The following is a 17031-nucleotide window of genomic DNA, read 5'->3' as shown; positions in this document are numbered from 1 at the left end:
TTTTTTATAGCTGGTGGGGCAATATATTCTTCTGATGAAGATGGTTCAGATTTTGAAGCCCACAAAGCCAAGAAAACTGATAAAACTAAGCATTGCAGGATTCTGATGAAGGCAGTGGGCTAGTGGAAGTGGTGATGATGATGCTGATACTTCTAAAACAAATCTGGTGCTGATAATGATTCTAATAAGTCAGATGATGATTAGACACTTAATGATTAATAATAATTATATAAAATAATAAAATTGACAAAAATCATGTATCTTATGGTTATTTTAATTGTGTTTTTTATTAAAACACCTATAAGATTTTTTTAAATTAATTTTTTTTTTACTTATAGATTTGTATTTTGAATGTATTGTACTAAGGTGAAGCTTTTATTAATAAAAATATTAAATACTCATTATTAATTAATAATTATGATTTCATATTTCATAACGAAATTGTGGTTATTGTGTGAAGTTGGTTTCCGCATATAACTTCAGGTCTTTTAATTATTTCACATTGACAGGACGCCATTATGACGCACAAATCAGATGTCCCAGTGCATGTCGATGTCAAATATTTACAGTTTTAAGGTTAATTATTTGAATATGAGTGTTTTTATTATATTTAAGCATATTTATTAGTTCATACTAATAACGTGTCCTGTGAGACTGAAAGGTAAAATTTAATATTATTGCTGATTCAATAATCTGAAATTATTAGTATTGCTTTCAACTATCTGTTATTTTTAACAGAAACAAACATTTATTAATTACAAACTCTTTATATCATCATTGATGATGTAGAGATTTTCCTACATTCTTAAATAATTCTTTATAAATATGTTATCTGAAAACTTTTTGATTTAAGTTCTCTTTTTTGCAGATTTAATATGTAATTGAATGAAAAAATAGTGCCTTACTTATACTTCTCTTCTGTATGAGATAACTTTTCACCACACAGAGTTTTTTGGAATCATAATGTAAGTTTTTGATTTATCAATATGGAAACAAATAAAAATATATTCAGCACTTGTATGTAAACTTGGGAAATGTCAGATAGCTTTCTTTGATTCTTGGATATTGTATATAAATATACATATATAAATATATAGTTATAATATAGATATATATATATATATATATATATATTATATATATATATATATAACAATATGCTGATATTATTTCAATATATTACATACTATGCAGATATATTTTTGACTATCGTCCTATTTCTAATAATAACTTGTACTTTGTATTTTGGATTTCATTTTACCTTTTTACTTTGATATATTTCTCAATATGAAGAATTTGGAATTCATCTTAATATTAATACTTCTACATATGAGCGTTAAACCAATTTTATTCGAGATAGGAGTTGGGGAATCTTACAATTGTTAGTAATTTTATATAATGCTTTATTAGAGTTTGAAATTTCTGTAGTAACTCATTGGTATTGAAGTGAGTGACGATTTTTACTTGAAAGTACATATAAATAATAAAATATGTTTTAGGGGTGATGGAAATGTGATACATTTCAACTTTCTGTGACAAGTTTATCCAGGTCGTGTATTCCCAGTAAAATGTATTTATTTAGTCCCTTTGTAGATATAGTGATTTTATTCACTATATATACAGGCAGTAGATTACATTTAATAACTTTGTTAGGAATCAACATAACATTATGCTTATGTTAACTGCAATAATTTTATGAAATTTTTATGTCAGATACCGTTTTTAGATATGTTTTCATATTTGCCTGTATTTTCTTTATAGATTGTTAGGTTTTACTGTATATCTTTTTGCTTTCTGGAAGTTTAATTTCTGTGATGTTCTAATGCCACCATCATTAGAAATTCTTAACGAGTTGCGCGAAATATAGTTAAAACTTGTGTTTACTTCCACACATATTCTGTTCAATTTCAAACAAATGTGCCAGTGGAATATTAGGCCTGTTGAATGTGATATAAATAGATATAGTAGTTTGCTATATGTTTATAATCATAAATCAATTAACTGGATTTCAACTTAGCTTTTCAAATTGGATGTCCTATATATCATAACAATCGAAGTAGTTGTTTTTTTAAACTACTAATATATAAATTCTCTATAATAAGTGGCAATAGAAATCTTCCAATTTATGAAATTGAAATTACTAAAATGAAATTTAATTTCTATTCATTGAGATTATTACCAATCTATGACAAATTTACTGTTTTTTATCAACTCGGTATTAGAATTATTGAAGCTTTTCATATAGAGTTTATTTTTCTTCAAAAGCAGGGATTTTGATTTTCATTTCCAGTATGCAGTTTGATTTATATAAAAGCTGCAAATTTGCAATCAGATCGACTATCACAATTAAAAACTTTCATAGATTGATTGCATTCACTTGTTCATTGATCTGAAATAAATGTTATTTCTCTTGTTCTTGCTCTACATTTTAATACTAGGAAATGTGTAAAAGTGAATATGATTGTACTCTAGAAAGTTATTGGGTGGATGTATACATTTGATATATTTGGATACAGGAAACTGATCTTATAAAATAAGGCTGTGCTGTTAATTAATAAATATTTGCTTCTGTAAGGCTATCAGACTTAACTCCATTTTGATTAAGAATTTTCTAGTTCAAGTTTTTCATAAGTAACTTCCATTGAATGCGTTTTTGGTATGCAAATTAAGTTTCTCATTGTTGAATTCTTAGTTGGTTGATAAATTTTTATTTTATCATTTATTAATAAACAAAATTAGTTCTGCAAAATGAATTAATGTATTCATTTTGAATTTCTAATTAATCATTATTAATTCATGCAGTATAAAATATTTTCGTACCAGGAAATGAATTTTTTCTTCGTTATCATTTTGAGGAACAATTACACGGAATTCCGTATTGGATATATTTTATCAAAAGTTGGCGCCTACTTTGTAATCTTTGTCTACCAATGTAAGCCTTGTGTTTTGCATTTTTTTAAAATTGGAACGAAATATATTGGTAATTGATAAAAACAAATAGTTTCTATGTCAGCATAGTTTTGTAAAAAGATAACATATGCATATCGCATTTCAAATTTATTATTATTCTAGGTCATTAATATACTTTGCTTTAAATGCAGATTTATCAATTTAAGATATAAAAGTAAAAACAACAGATATTGTATTATCTATGAAGTCTAGGGTCAATATAACAAATTCTACTGAGGGCTTATGACCTCAGAGCCGGCACATGCATGCTCATATCAATCATTTGTTTATTGTTTATAGTGCTATGGAATTTGCAAAATAAACAATTCAGGTGTAGCGTATAATGGAATTTCACAAGCATCCTGAATGAATATACTAATTCCATTATATTTATTAAAACTGCAATTATAGGAATGAAAAAAACATAGTGTTCTTGCAAATTTTCATATAATGGAAAATTATGATAAACTACTGTTTTTCAATTAGCTGGCATGCCTGCATTTTGTTTTTGAAAAATCCTCGGTTTTAGTTACAGTATTTCATGAATCTCAAAGGCGTTAGTAGTTGTTCATTTCCTGAATAATAAAATATTCTTCCAGTGAATTCTTCTCAAATTTCTTTATTAAGGAAGTCGGGTTCAATCTGTCTTAATCTTAAAATAACTATCTGTTACGTAATATGTACTCTAACGCAATGAAATTTTGGTTTGTGCAAAAGACATTAAACCACCGTATGGCTTATGTATTTAATTTGTTTGTAAGGAAATTAAACTGAAATGGCCTGACAGTAGTACTATAAATAATCGTTTATATGCGGAAAAGCTGCTTATCAACAAAATTTCTTGTAGACAAGAGAAACCTCTGATTCACTTTTCTGCATTTTGATGAAACTTCCCATGAATTGATAGTCCATAGTCAATAGCCAAAACCAACCTCTTAAAATATTATAGGCTTATGGGAAGTGGTTTAGTTGTGTGTATTTGCATTGTATATAAATACAATAAAATCTATGTGATCTCTATAATGTACCTATTGTGTCGATGATATAGTCTATCAATGAATCTTTTAAAATCTGTTTAGGATGTTGCGCATCCTTAATGTATAAAATTCTAAAAAGGCGGCTCATAGAAAAGCAAAGATTTTTTTATTAGTTGTGAATAGATGTTTTCTTTGAGATATATAGATTTATTTCATCCGATCTTGCACAATGTCTTCGATTGCGCAAATTTCGACCGTATGGTTTCGTGTTGAAAGATGGAGGGCGATGAACGAAAATAGTTTACGGATAAATATCGTTCATCGTGTTAACTGATTTCGCGCGGCCTGTGTGTGTTTAGACTTGAGGCAGGTTGAAAAATTGTGTAATGGTTGTATTTTTAAACAAAAGTATCAAAATGAGCTTTATAGCAAAACCTGAAACTGTATTAAAATCTCTGATCGTTTTGCAAATTAGAAAATGTCATGAAAAAGTATCAAAAATGAGCTTTATAGCAAAGCCTGAAACTGTATTAAAATCTCTGATTGTTTTGCAAATTAGAAAATGTCATGACAATTATATATTTGCCACGATTACGATTTGCCACATCACTACCCGTTCAGTTTTGGGTATAAACCTTAGTGATCGGAAACACGTTGTATTTTACTGGTGTGAAGAGAGAATAGGAGAATTGTGGAATTGCCGTTTGCGCATTTGCTGGCGCTATCCTCTGCATTTTCTTTCTTATATTTTACTACTATCTTGGTATCAAACTATGTTTGGACGTTTAACAAACAATTTTCAATTTAATTGGAAGAAAATATACACCAGCTCTCTTTTTTCCATGTTCGACTACATGTATGTAGATATGTTTCATTTAAACATGCTCTTCGCGTTGAAATTGCATTTTGATTGTTGTTAGCCGAACGCTTAAAATTTCATTTACAGACGTTTCGTTATCAGACAGATCTTAAAGAATGATAAAAAAGTATATTGTTTTGCAGCACGTAATCACGCCGGATCAGACGTGCTGATGTGATATGGGTTTATAATTTAATTTTATATGTTTGCACCAGCTTTTTTTTTTAATTTACCTAAGCCTGCACGATAAAAATATTGATTTCAAGACACAGATTTGAGTTTTAATCAATTCCAACAGTTGCAATTTTTTATTTCACAAAAATTTTACAGTACTGAGCTTTTTATTGCTTATTTCTCACATTACATAAGTAATACATTTTTTCGTAATTTTATTCCAAATTATATAATGTGTTAATCCATTGGATGTCTTTATGCTGCGACCTGAATATAATCGACTAGTGTAGATGTGTCTATATTCATGGTTAATTTATACTGAAATAGCACGAATGAGTTTGTTTCTTGCATACAAAATATTAACAGGAAACCACTTCTCCCATGCTGATATTGTAATGGCATTTGTAAACTTGGGACATGTATGTAAACAATTTGAATTCCTTAATTTGAAAAATGTATCACGATTTGATGGAGGATTTGATATAATTGTCCATATAAAATATATGGTATACCCATATATTTGACATAGTTTGCCCTGAATTCACATTGCAAAAGCTAATCAGAAATAATCAGAAACTGATTATGTCAATTTTAATTGCTACATTTGTAGGTATAATAGAGATTCTTATTATTCTCATCAAGTTTCCTCATTACATTATATAACACATACACATTTATGGCATGATCTTCTTCGAACATGATAATCTTCTATACAAGGTGAATGACAAAATAATGAATGCCTGAATAAGTAAATATTCAGTTCATAGGATTTTTCCCGCGGACAACAAAGAGATCAGTAGCGCTGAACTTGCACGCCAAATTAAGTATTTAATGATGTTTTTAAAATTCATTTCAAGTTAATTAGCTCCGAACACTAAATGTTAATTATGGATGGGTCAGGTAGTTTTATAATGAACTCTTTTAGCTAAAAATATATAGCCTTGCGATGCGAAATTTGTTTGAATAAATATTAGTAGTTTAGGAAGTGAGGAGGAGGAATTATAAATAAAAGCTATATTATGTAATAGATAATATTTAAATCTCAAAGATAAATTTCTAATAATTTTTATTATTTTATTATATGACTCCAATTGCATTCAAATTCAAAAAGAAATGTGTCGTTCACTCTGCTTCTACGAAATATCATGTAACTGTAAAACTAATATTTCCTGTTTCCCGATTTAATTCGTATCACTTGAATTTCGTCATACCATTATTTTGTTTGTATTTCTTTAAATGTTGTCTTCAACTTTGCTCTATATTGTCTTTTAGTTTTTATTTGCCCATTGTGTATTTTTTGCGCGCTTTCACGACTGTCACAGGGCATTGTGTCAAGGTAAAGTCTTTTCGAAGAAAGTTATTATATAGCGTTGTTAAAAAAAATAATAATAATTATACTTGTAAATTTTTATACTTCAAAAATTCGGAGAAATTGCCTTTCCATAATATTTGTTTTTATTCACGAAACCAGATTCATTTTGTCATTGTTTCGGCTTAGAAGAGAAAGAATAGCGATGCATATATTACCGAGAAAGTAATATGCAAAGTTTAGTAGCCTCGTGAATAGTTCAAGATAAAATAATAATTCTAATTTTTCAACAATTAATATTATCACAATGAGTCCGCCGTGGTGTGGAACGTGGCTTTGCACAAACTAATCAATTTCAATCTCAGTCCGGCTCAATATCAAGCAGCATGATATTAAATTCTCATCTGAGTTTCTATATTTCAAGTGAAAATAGAATGCTCTTCGTGGGCATTGCTGCAACATATACACTCCAACATTGGTTAATATACATATCTAATATGTGTAGTCTGAAGAATGGTTGACCACTAATAGAAAATGTAGTTTTGATCGCTGATCGAAGAAATATTATCACAAGTTGTCTAATACCTAATCCGCTGGTGGATAGTTCAACTAATAGTATACCTATGATGAAATAAATTTCCTGACTTGATAAGTAAAGTTGTCATTTAACAAGGAAATAAGTTTGTTGTAGATATCTGCAATATATACTCTCGACAGATTAATACAGTTTTTCTTTTTGTGTCTGTATAAAATGTATTATCGAACTGCAAACGAATTGAACGAATTGCTGAACGAATCATCATTTCGACGTCGGATGTATGGATATCAATTTATTGAATGAAACAATCAATCATGTATACTGAAGTAAAAACTACTGCTGGGGATTCTCAAGCCAACTATCTTAAGCATTTAGATAAAAGAAATGAATTTAAAAATATGGCAGTAAAAGTTAGAAATTCAGATTTCAACTATTTATACGAATATACATAAAACTAGATGCTAATACAAAAAAACTTGCGTTTAAAATCTAATTTCTGATATATTTTGGGGCTTCTTCGTGGTTTAGTGTCAAGAGCTTTGGTCATGCAGCCTAAGGTTGAAGGTTTGTTACCTACCTCGGCCTACCCAGATAGCCAGATATCGAACAGTAAAGATATTGGCTTTAATTTTTATGATATACCTAAATAAGGCTTGCCTTTAAATTAGGCCTACCACGACATTGCTGCATTGAATTAATAAATAAATAATTTTCTATTGCAATGATTTTATTTACTTCTTAGCTTCAGAATGTTGGGAATCTGTGAAACGATAACAAATGCAGATTAGTATCGAATTATTGTAAATAATCATGAGTTGTTTTCAATTCTCGTGATTATGTATACATCATAATCGGTATAGCATAATCTTAGATTGTAATATTTTTTCTTATCTTGCCAATGAATGATTATTTTGATAAATGATTTATATATGTAATTATTTGTACGTTTCTAAACTTGAAAGTGCGCCTTTCAAATAACTATAAAACTTTCCTATAAAGTACATTGAAATATCTAAAGAATGGTTTAATCGATACTTATTTTGAACATGAAATAAATTGAGAGGCATATTTAGATTTGAGATAAATATTTTGTGAATACTATTTCATATTAAATAAAACTTCAAATAAAAATAGCTATTGTAGTGATTTTAGTTTTCTTTAAAGCTTTCTGTACTTTTAATTTGAAGTAGAGATTTGGCACAAGCATCACCTTTATATCAAAAACATATTCAACATCAATTTAGATTATTTTTTCAAACATCATTTACAAAAGTTCCATTTGTTTTTATTAATTCGTGTGACTGCACTACAAATCGTCCGATTTTAGCAAATAAACTATGTTCAAATAGAGAATAATAAACATTTCGAATTTCTTGGGAAATTTTATTGTTATTTTTGCAAAAGATGCTTTACGTTGGAAGTTTAGTTTCTAAACATCTAACAGTCGACGTACTTTTTGTACATACTTGCTTCTTATGGATAATTATAAAAATGTATTGGTCGTTATGATCGACATCATAGGTTCCCAAACTTTTTGGTCGTAAACCTCTTGGGTTTGGCCAAGGACCTTCTACGTACTCGATATTGGTGATTTTTTTATAAATTTCTAACTGTATTATTCTAACTAATACTATTTAAAGTAGGAATCATCGGGCTAATGATGACCAGTCTACATTTTTTGAGGGGGAGGATCAGTAGTAATGCTAAACCTGCATTCTACTCTCTATTTTAAAACCATTGAATAGTTTTTTATCTTTAGCACTTCTCATATTGAGAAATATTATTAAGTCTCAAAAAGCACAAAGAATATTGCCAAGCTCCCTGAATGTTGTCGTGGACCCCTGGGGTCCTTAGCACTTAATATAATACAATTCGAACTCTAGCTCGTGCTATTCAAAAGTATTACGTATTACTTAAAAGATTGAGGAACTGTGTCATTATTAAACATATAAATTTTTAAATAATTACTCATTTTAATTGCAAACTATTACGAATTAGCATACTGCCAACAATGTTCATACCGCGGCTACAGTCTGCGTCGATAAGACGAATTTATCAACATGACTAATCACCACTTTGTTATTATTGTGATCTAAATGCGATAAATTGTTAATAATAAACAATATATTGTATTTCTGCTTTGCTGTTAATTTATAAGCAAGGTCAGATTCGATAAATGATTCACGGCAAAGTTATTGAACTTAATCGAATACTGAAAATGCTTCGAAATAAAGGAAAGTTAAATATATTTTAAAGAAATCCTAAATATATTAGGTAAATTGGCGTGTATGATCGACATTACATTTCAAAGGCTTCTGAACATTTTGGCACACCTTAGGAAAAATTGACTTATGACTAGTTATTAATTTTAGTTAACTGTTTCCCTGTTAACTGTTGTAATTTTATGTGACCGTGGTGTAATTTTTGTTCGGCACAGTAACTGTAAATATCCTAATCTATTCAGCAGGTGTGTTCATAAATTTTATTGGCCCTCATAAATGAGCAAAAATTTGCATTGAAAAACATTGTTTGCATATGGTCTTCTATGATTAAGTATTCCGGACTGCTATTTTGTATGCAGAGCCATGAAATTGACTATAATATGGTAAATACAAATTTTTCAAACCATGAAATTAATTCTTTTTAACCCTAATCTCTTTGCAGAACAGATATGATCTCAGATATTAATTATTTTATGCTATTGCTAACTGAATCCTTATCTTTATTTATTGACATCACATTTGTGATAATTTATATTTTTACATTTATCAGAAGAAATTAGATTGGAAACTTTAGATAAATATTCTTTACAACTCAATTTGTAGAGAATTACTTTGTTGTCACTACTTTGTTCAATAGTGTAATTTTTTTAAAAATCGATATGTTTTCAAATTATTATCTGAAGATTATTTGTTTTTTATATAAGTGTTTATAAAAAGAATTGTAATGTTATTTTTAAACCGCGAATTTGAGTCAAACGAGTAATGAGTCACAAAGCAAATTTATAGAGCTGAGGTGAATGTGTCGACATATCGGAATTTCTTTTTCTGTAACTGCTAAAATGTTTTTAGCATATGATTAATATCATAAAATGTGATCATAAAAATCAAACAAACGAGTTGTTTATTGATATATTAATCAGATGAGTTGAGGTCTATCAATTAGACATCTTGATCAATACTTCGAGAGAAATATCTGATTTGTACAGTTATTTTTAGAAATTATAGAGATAACTGATATTTCTTATTGTTATGCCAGTTTTCTGAAATTAGAACAAACCATACGTAATTTATTTATGATTATAATTTATTTTAATCTAACCTAACTTAACTATAATCATTATCTATAGTCTATAAATATTATCAAGTAAATTCTTCGAAATTTAATCAAAACTTTATTTGATTTATCATTAGTGACTGATCAAGTACTTGCTAATAACTGATCATTACTTACTTACAAGTACTTACTGGAAGTGTAGTACAATTATTTTTCTCCTAGTTTGACTTAATTTCAGATCTAATATTGAATGATAGGAATATTGACTCATGTATTTTGTTACATTGTTTTTTTACAATATTCCCAAAGGTCATCCTGGGACGTACCAAAGATGAGTAAAATAACACAATGATTTCATCACCAAAAACCACAGATTAATTATTTGTTTATTCAGGTCAAAACTGAGTTAAAAAGCGTACTTTTACCGTATATATTTTTTTGTTTTTACATTTACAAATGAAAGTAAAATGTCTCTACCTCATCATACAGTAATTAAAGTAAATTAAGAAACGAGCATTAAAAATACCCTGTCTATATAGAAGTGCACGTAACATTCATCGAAGTAACCGGCGTTCATGTCTTATTCGACTCATCCGGTATTTAAACAGAGACACAATGGTAAATCAATCATATTTCTTTGTTAACATCAAGTAAGAAAATATTGATTGATATGAGATTATTATAGAAAATACTTATCAATATATTGATTAATGTTGGTTTAAGGGGAGATAAATTTTTGCAACTCTAAATTGAGTGACAACTACGCAGATGGCAATTGTAATAGATTCTTTTTATACCTAAAAGATGTAGTTTTGTACAAATATTTTTTGATTATTTTATATTTGACGATGTAGAGTATGGGGAAAATGATTCTCTATTAAATAAACATTTTAAAACACGCCCCACAAAAAGTGTTGTGCTTTGAAATTGCATCTATAAAGATGAAATTTAATAAAAATATTCAAGGTAATATAAAAGTCTCTATAATATAAAATTTGAGGAAACTGTATATGCATATAAATGCTCCTATATTACACTATACATTTTAAGATTATTTACTATATAATCTATAATTCAATTGGCTTAAAATTATTATATAATGACATCGTGCTGTTATAAAGAAAATTACTTGATTTTTGGTTTAAAATATAATTATTTAAAAAAGATACTGATTAATAGATATAATTTATCTTTGGATATTGTGATTTATTTATTTATTACCGTAACTAAACATTAGAGGAATAAAATTCATCAATAATTCATTAAAAATTGATGAATGATTAATAACAATTGTTTTAAATCTTTTTATATAATTATTAGAATACTCTAAATTTTATCACTCGCATTTTGTAGATCTAAAAGGGCTTATAATTGGGCAACAACCTTTATGTTTATAAGACAAAAAATATATATGAAGCAGTTGTGAATATAAACGATTTTGTGGTTCTCTATTCATTATTGTTATATGATATAGATAGAGTGTTTAATATTGTATTCATATATTAATCCTGGCTGCCGATGGTGGAAGAGACCTTTAGTATCCGCCTGGCCTCTTTTATACCCTACGAAACGTCTATTTTCGATATTAATTTCGGGGTCCAAATTAATCTTGTGAGGTTTAAAAGATGGTGAGGGATTTGATAAAAATCACGAAATATCACGTGAGAGGATGGGTGTCTAGTAAGATAACACGTGTATTATTTTAAAAAAAATCCCGAAATTTAACGGGGGGAGGGTCCAAATGTCCTCAAAAATCGATCACGTTGCTAATGAACGTCTCCTTTGATATACATATATATTTTTCAAATTTTCAATTTTTAAGTAGTTTGGAGATCTTTGTAGATTCTTGACTGAATCGAAATTATTTTGAAGCCGCTAGACCTTTTAAGGATGTTAATAAAACTCTTAGTTCACATATTTGCTTCACGATGATTCTATTCTTCAAAATTCAAAAATAAAGTGTATATTCAACTAATTCCATTACTATTACCCCGGTTCGTACCTGATTGCCATCAGCCGGGAGTAGAATCGAGCAGGGCTCTTCAACTTCAAACTTCGTCAGTTCAAAGCCAGAAGCGCATCGCGCCGGACGCGTGTATTCTTACAGCTGCATGTATTTAATCACGTATATTCAGTTTCCTCGTGTGTATTTGTGTTCATAATTCACTTTCATCTACTATTGACACTCTCCCAAATCTTTCAAATCTAATTTGAAAGTTTCATAGTGAACATTAGTAAATCTTAGTCGATTTGCGAAGAAAGTGGTAACTTGAACTACATTGGTTTTTCTTTTCTATACTTCGCCGCTGGGACAGGATTGCCTTGGTTTTAAAATACTTTGTAGTTTGATGTGTTGAATTAAAAGGACTTTTTTAAGTTTATCATAAAAACTTTGGTATATTCGGATGTTATTAAGTTGAACTATAATAAAGTGCAAAGGAAAGTTATTATTAAAAATATTATTGCAGTGTTAAAAATTTAATATTCTGCTAATAAGGACTTGCCATAGGAAGAAATCTGGTTAAACCAGTTCACAAGATACAAGGTTGGACATATTTTTTAATTAACTTACAACGAAATATTTTATCATAAAGTAAATATAAACACTTTATATTTAATTAACAGCTAATATATATCTATGTGCAGGATACACATTTAAAATTATAAAATCATGAAGTTCAAATTAAAGTTAATATATCTATATTGTACATTGAGTAATAAAATTAGCACCTTTTTAACTTCCACTATAAATTAATTTATCCTTGAAATATATTTCTTTGATTATTTGCATTAGGCCAAAATTTTGGACAATTAAATAAGGATAACTATCTATTGATAGTTTTTTTTTATTATTCATTTATTACAGTTAATATTTAACTAATACTATTAATAATAATATAATCTCTTGTAGTATTTCATTATAAGTTCGTTTTTCTATTAAAATTAGTTCGACTATTAAATTTATCTTTGACTATTCCATTCAGATTTAAATTTTGACTACTCACTTAATTTTTATATTATATTTCAAAGAATCGTATTATTATATACCAAATATAATTAACAAAACCATACGGGCAATGTTTCTCTTTCGAAAAAGGAACTAATTTTATCTCCACACACAATGTAATATGTTATTTCAAAACTAGTCTATTTGTTGAAATTATTCTTCTATTTGACTAATTTTTCATTAAGTAAATTTTGTATAAAAAGGATCTAGCTCAAGATAGCTCATAATTTTTTTTTCTATCTAATTTTTTTCTTCTCTTCATGCATTTTGTAATTGTACACGATTTCAATTTCTCAATGGCAAAAAATGACAGTTCTAGCCATGTGACTCATGCCACCTGGTCTTGAAGCAATATTTACGATTTATGTACGCTTTTTATAGAAGTTCCTTTCTTGGAATTTTACACTCTGGAAATTTAAATTAAATTTTAGAAAGAAAGGTAATAGAGCTACTTTTTGTTTTATTTTTTAATAGCTACATGTGAAATTAAGATGCAATTGTTGGCCAAAATTGCTTTTAAAATTATTGTGTAATAAACTAAATCAGTGGTTCCCAATGAGGTCTGCATGAGTCCCCAGGGGTCCTCAGGAGGTCCACGAAAACAAATTACGAGGTCCACGGAATGAAAATTGGGGTCTCCGGTAGTGGATCACAAAACACCACGTTAATATCTATAATAAAAAGCATGTGCAATATTTATAAATAGAACTAAAAATAAATAAAATATTGTTCTTTTTTATAAAAATGTGTAAGTTGTGGCATAAGCCGTCATTCGATGTGTGGTTGCAATATGATTAAGCTTGTAAAAACCCAATTTGCTGACTATTGTAAAATACTAAATAATAAAATATTAAGACTAAATTTTTGTAAAATAGCGATCTCCTATCAAAAAAGATGCAAGCTGGACATTATTAGTAATATTAAACCTTGCAAATTGTTGCTAAATGTTGATAACAAAACATTTACTTTTTGTTTACCTTATTTTTAATATTATTATTTCAAATTCAATTAATAAATGTATGCAATTGTATACAATAAACTTTAGTTCAGTGGGGAATTTATAAAAATAAAATCGACATGGTGTAAATAGGAGGTCTATAGCAAAGCCCCAAAAGGTTCACGACAGGAAAAGTTTGGGAACCTGTAAACTAAATACTAAAAATGCTTAATTATAACGAAAAGCATTAGTCTCCTCTTTGAAGTAATATATACACTTGCTTATCAAGCATTGATTTGAAATATAATCGCAAGTAGTATGTTACAAAACTGGTTTTGAGTCATTTTGTGGATTTATGGCTGCAGGGGTTATGTGCATAGTGCATGATATTTTTTCATGTTTAATTTAATATTCATATCCTTAATTGTCTGGTCTAATAAAGCGAAGACTTAATTTGCAAAATAAAACATTTAATTGTCCAAAGTTAATGCAAGGCCAAAAATACTTTATTTATTATGATTATTATTTCATGACACTAAACATTATTTGCTTACTTTAAAATCCTTCCTTCAAGTAGATAATATGAAGGCAGTTCCAATTATATCTTTTGTTGAAACCTGTATGTGGTTATTTACATTTTGACAAACTTGAATGGCATTGTCTTAAAGTTGTGCCTTTTGAAGCCAAGTCGGCATATTCGTGAAATTGAGGTCGTTGATGCGAAATTATAGTAATTTGCGATCATTGTACTTAACGTTTTTGGTTTTGTGATAATTGTGTTGAAGTTTTGCATGCGCGCTATTATCCGTTATATACGCATAAACTTACATATATAAATGTTTACATATACAAATCCACGGGTATATATTTCTAAATAATTTAAATGATAGGTTCCCAAACTTTTTTGTATCCAGAAATAGTAAAGCAGTCTAAAAAAACCGTAGAGAATTTGGCGAAGCTTTTCATTAGTCAGCAACTAGGAGCTTTACAAGTTCAACCATATTGCAACCACGGATCGAATGCCTATTTTTGCTACAATTTATACATTTTTATAAAAGACTATATTTACTTTTTTCTGTTTATACATATAGTAAATTTATGTAGACATGTAGACTTTTTCATTTCCATGAATTTTTTTTCTCACTGACCTAGACCCTCAGAAAGTTGTCATGTACCCCTACCATGTGGACAACTTTGGGAATCACTGGTTAAATAAATATCATGAATTCATCTTTATTATTTGCTATCAATTCAGTAATTCTTATTGCTTTTTACTTCACAATCCATATTATTGCTATGCCTCAGCCTCATATGGAGCCTCATACCACCTGCATTGACTATTGAATATTTTTACGACTGGCTTATGATTTGATTCATATGAAACATTTATCACTTTTGTATGAACAATACATTTCTTTGTTCATTGTCCATCTTTTTGCAAAAATATTTGATTGTTTTATAGTTTTAATTTATATTACGTTATTTGTTATTTAATTCTTTGTCTGACTCGAACAGATCTAATAAAAAATATAAAAAAATGAATTTGTACTTGATCTTTCGAATTCGCATAAACGCAATATTTTTATAAAGATATTATCTTTAGATTTGAGATTAGATTTTTCATGTACAATAGAGATTTATTAGATGTAGAATTTCTATTATTTAGACGTCAATTACACGGTTTTACAATTATATGGGCAATTTAATAATGAAACAATAAAATAATAAAAATGACTATAAAAATTAATAAAGTATAATTTACAATAAAAAAAATTCACGGTTATATAAATAATTGCATAAATATAAGGGGTGAGCCAGTAGTACACATTATAAGAAAAGTCAGATTTTTTTTAAGCAAATATAGACATAGCACTAAATTATATTAAAGCCTATGTTCTGCATTTTGTATATTAACTTTAGTAATTGAAATATTAGATATTAAAAAATAAATTTTTGTGATAGAAATAAAAAGTAATAGGAACCGTTTTTACCAGGCAAATCGCTTTGGTGTTAATATATAAAATATTTGTTAGACTCTATAATTATACAAGTTAATTAAATTACATATAGTAAGCATTTTGTTTCTGCTCTGTAAGGGTTACTTTCCTGCAATCACAAAATTAATTACAAAATATATCAGCACCAGATACAATGTTCACTGCTTTTGCTTACAAATGGATTTCTCAGCTCTACTATTACAGTTTGCTGGAATTTGTTTGATATGTTGGTATCCATATCCAAAATCTTCAAATAAAAAATTCATTTCTTAATGCATCTCAATCATCGATACGGAATCAGTAAAACAAATAAAATCATTTACAATCGATCTAATAGGTTGAAGGAGCGACTTGGCGTTGAAAGATCCAGTATTATTTTAGGCCCTCCAAGGATGACTAAAATGCGAACACGCACACCCGTTGTCAAGGAAAAAATAACTTAAACCGAATACGCTAAAAATAAACGAAATCTCCTGTCTAATGTAAACATTTTGGGGCTTTTAATTACCTTCATGTGATAGCAATGAACGTCGCGTAATGGTTTTGGAATTGGTAAAATTTAGAATTATTAACTCAAATAATGTTATTGAAGCCATCCTTTGGGCTTATATTTTATGACTCCCAAAATATTATTCATTGGGACTCTATTTTATTCCATTTTTTAAATTACAAGTGGCAAAATTGTACCTTTCACTATAACACTCTTTTTTTTATTTACAATTGATTATTAGCTTTTGGCGTTGCAGTACTGAACAATATAAATAAGTGTAAAAAATTAAATTATATTATTTAGGATTGACTTTTCTTTAATATTTGATCAGCGATGAGAACGTAAGGGTTCTATGAGCTGTTGCGATGAGCTTCTTACAAACTATATTTGTTTTTTATAGATAGCAACTCAAACAGTTGTTCGTTCCATCTCTATATGTGATGTCTTTTTATTATCACATAGTGATGACTTTTTATTGATCTCTAGAAATCAGGGCTTTTTCACTTATAATTAGAAAC

At 28.3% G+C, this 17031-nt stretch overlaps 1 protein-coding gene across 1 annotated transcript in view; it reads left to right on the top strand.

Annotated features, from left to right (window-relative positions):
* The first annotated feature begins 520 nt into the window (after positions 1–520).
* LOC113382986 (CDC42 small effector protein homolog) overlaps positions 521–17031 on the top strand; it is a 38620-nt gene continuing 22109 nt past the window's right edge. Inside the window, exons 1-2 of the mRNA XM_026621246.1 lie at positions 521–661; positions 869–965. The gene's annotated coding sequence lies outside the window, so the exon portion shown is untranslated. The remainder of the gene's footprint in view (positions 662–868; positions 966–17031) is intronic.

The sequence above is a fragment of the Ctenocephalides felis genome, unplaced genomic scaffold (genome assembly GCF_003426905.1).
Source record: "Ctenocephalides felis isolate EL2017-DRISC unplaced genomic scaffold, ASM342690v1 CF-g0.4_SCAFFOLD_03570, whole genome shotgun sequence".
Lineage (NCBI taxonomy): Eukaryota > Metazoa > Arthropoda > Insecta > Siphonaptera > Pulicidae > Ctenocephalides > Ctenocephalides felis.
Note: the sequence above shows the minus strand (reverse complement) of the source record. Positions and strands in the feature narration are given on the sequence as shown.